The sequence below is a fragment of the Morone saxatilis genome, unplaced genomic scaffold (assembly GCF_004916995.1).
Source record: "Morone saxatilis isolate NCDOM2014 unplaced genomic scaffold, NCSU_SB_2.0 Contig3, whole genome shotgun sequence".
NCBI classification, from domain to species: Eukaryota; Metazoa; Chordata; class Actinopteri; family Moronidae; genus Morone; species Morone saxatilis.
In genome coordinates this window covers 22135591-22139283 of record NW_023339873.1, presented here as the reverse complement: position 1 = coordinate 22139283, position 3693 = coordinate 22135591, and positions in this window count along the sequence as shown.

Sequence of the window (3693 nt, the reverse complement as noted above, 5' to 3'; positions counted from 1 at the left end):
CACACACAGACACACACACACACACACACACACACACACACACAGACAGACAGAGATTTCTTGCTTTATAGATAGATAGATAGATAGATAGATAGATAGATAGATAACATAAAATAAACCAAAATGTGCAGTTCTTTATATACATACATGTTTCCAGCCAGGAAGTCATATTTTGAATTGAATCTAGTTGAATGTAAACAGCAGTAACAAGATAGTGGTGATATGGTTTCATCTTCACATAAAAAGAAATTGTCCATGCACGCAAAGCTGTTGCTGTAAAAGAAAGGAAGGTAGGGCCTTTCATTTTTTCTGCGGCATCATAGTTTCCCCCACACACGCGAGTGATTGTTTTCAAGGGGAATCTGACCAAATTTGACCCAGTGGCAAGAATTACTGTGCTGATGATCATTACACTGATGGCCTTGTTTGTTTGTGTAGATCATATAGAGGCATCAGAACTAAACCGAGATAGTTTCATAGGCAGTTAAAAACTCCTTCTAGGACGTAGAAGAATGAACTAGCAACGCCAAGAATGGTCAAGAGGTCAAGAATGAACTAGCAACGCTACAAGGCTAGTTTCTTCAATTAGTCAATAAGTCAGCTAATTATCCTGGACAATTTGAATGCAGAATGAAAAATGCTAAACAGTGGTTCTTAGAAAAAAATATATTTAATGTTGAGACAAGACCAAACTAGCAAAACATGCATGATCTGCCAAAAACAAACTTTCAGCCTATAACTCAACGTATGGGCCAAGCTGCATGTGTTGTAGTGTGGATGCACAGTAACACATGTCATCGTCCGTGGCCCATGTTTCCCCCAGGAAAGCAAACATGGCGACGGTGTAGTGACAATGATGGAGCACATGTTGAAATCTCAGGGCGAGTCTCGGGGTCGAGGTGACAGCGCACCGCGGAGATAAGGCCCCAGCAGACACAAGCTGTGTAAGCTACAGCAGCAGCGATGAGTTTAATCTGTGTTTACTTATGGAATTATTAACCCTCAATTAGCAGCTGGGGTTGTTTACTTATGGAGGTTCCTCAGGACAAAAACAGTGATTATGAGGTTAATAATGCTGTCTGGGTTAAAAAATAATTCTCAGAGCAAGCATTATATATTAACCAAACATGTAACCCTTCTGCACTCTCTTCTAATGTTTATTCTCTATGTGTTGTTCCTGCTTAAATCTTCGTCCGGTGGCTTTCTAGTGCTGAGAGCACATTACATGACTGTCAAAGAATGTACACGAAGCAGCATTCCTTCCTTTTGTTTGTGTTTGCCAAATTCTTGTGCTCACATGAAAAAATTCCTCACTGTGATTTGGTCATGAGGAACTCCACTGTCTAACAAAACAAACACAAATTTGACAAAATGTCAGAGAATGTTTTCTATTTGATAAACAAAGCAAGCTTGAGATAGATGCCTAAGCCTTTAATGTCCTCATTAAGGAAAAAGCTTGAGTTTTTTTCCTTTGGAATTTCTTAGCTAGAACAGAGGCTTAGCTCAATTAGGTTGAGTTCAGTTCAACACATTTTTGTCACATAATAGTGACTCAAAATGACCAAACAGTGAGGCTGAGGCGAATGTCATTAGTTTCACAGGTATTTGAGTTATTACAGTTCATCCTGTATCAAATGTTGTGGCCATTTCAAGTGAATTATTAATAATTATAGGCATTTATATACATTCACAAGTGTATATTCCCTTGTCAGCTGTGAGCTGCATCGACAAAAATAGACCTGGTATATAAAGATAGTGGAGCAGGAGTAAGAGTGAGATGCTCCTGTCACAGGTGGAAATAAAAGCGAGTTGCAGTATAATTCCCTTAAACCCGCGTCCTACAGACACAGCTCTAGTCCTGATTGGGTTCTAGCTCAGCTAAGCGTTGTAAAATCTTTGCTCTCCTGTCTGGCTGCATGTGCAAGATAGAATATAAACATGACCACATTCTTAATTGATGCTCCCTCTGTGGTTTAATCAGCGCTGTTTTGACAAGTTGTCATACACTAACTGAAATTCATATCTCATTCAACTATGTGTTCAAAACTACTGCAGATAGAGATCACCTGTATCAGTCTGCTCCAGCAGTCAAACAGTGGCTACTTTTAGAGAAATATGACTTAGTCTTAATGCATTTCTTCTTCGACCTCTAAAAGCATGCACTTTAAAAGTTCAAAAATACATTTTCTGATACAAAACTCAGAGTACTGGTAGGCCGGGAATCAATGTATAAAACTGTATGTCACCTCCTGAAGAGGGAACCACCAGATCAATGCATTTGTCAGTACTGGCCAACAATGAATCAGAGAAAAAAGACTCATCAAGTGTTTACCTGGTGAAAGAGCAACATTTGTCCAGGTTGTACCCGTTCAAAAGCTCACTGTTGACATCAGTTGCTGCATTTCACAAATCTCATTACTTATTAACGCATGAAAAATGCTCTGGGACTCTGGAACTTTCCTAAGCAAAGATAATTCATTGATGGTGTCTTTTTTTGTCTTGTTTACATATCAAACATACAGTTTTCATTTATGTTGAGCAAACATGTTTCCTTTTGAAGGCAGACAACAATGTGAGCTACATACAGCACACACGTGGCAGTCAACAGGCTGCTGCTTGAGTTAGCCTTGTCACATATACACTTGTGGAAAAGTACAGCACGCTGACCAGTATTGACCTCTGTGTGTCTAATGTCACACAGGCCTAAACTTATGTGTCAATATGGATGGCAGAGACAGCAAAATGGACAATTATGGAACAAGTATAGGAGAGAAAAATTCAGGGCCACAATCAGTATTTTCAAGCCAGTCTCACTCCCAAGTTGTCAAATACTGCTGCTTGGGCCCACCGTCAAAGTCAGATGATGTAGTATAAAGAGCAAGAAAGTCCGCAGATGGAGGGGGTAGATGGATGTCTCAAACAAACACCGAAATATAAACCAAGAGACTGCTGTTGGTGCCCTGCATGAAACCAAAAGTGAACAGTTATATCTGGCATGTTACGTAACTTACAAGCTTTTCCTAAACCTAACCAAGAAGTTTTTGTCCCTAAACCTAATCGAACTCGACCATTTCACAGTGTCTAGCCGGACGTTGCATATTTATTCTTGCTATGTATGACACTTAAAGGGCACCTACAGTGTCAGTATTTGATGAGTTGGGAGAGAGAACGTGTTGCCCGGGTGTAAATATGTGGACCTGAGACCTGAAAATAATGTGATCAGAGTGTCCTGTTAAAGAAAGCTTGGCGCTCAGCTAAACTCCCCTAAATAAATGCGGGTCAAAAGATGTTAAAGAAAGTCTTTGACATTGTCATTAGAAAGTCAACTAATAAGTCATCAGCTATAGTTGGTAATTTATCTGCAGTTACATGTTGAAAAAAACATCACATCTGCAGTTGTACAGGTTGATTAATTTAACAAATAAATGGATTCTGGTCCTGATGCTCTACTGCTTTGCTTTCTTTTCTTTTTCTGGATGGAAAGTGGGCCTTTTGATGAATTAAAAATGTCAGAAGACACCCTCCTCTCCCAAGCATAAAGGAGAAACATGTGAAAATAGTGAAAGGCCCTATCTAGAGCATGTGTTTGGATTGTTTATCCTGGTCTACCGTAGATGGAAGGTGAACTGCAGCATCTGTAGAATATAAGGTAACAAAAACACAACAATGCTTATTTTAAGGTGATTATACACT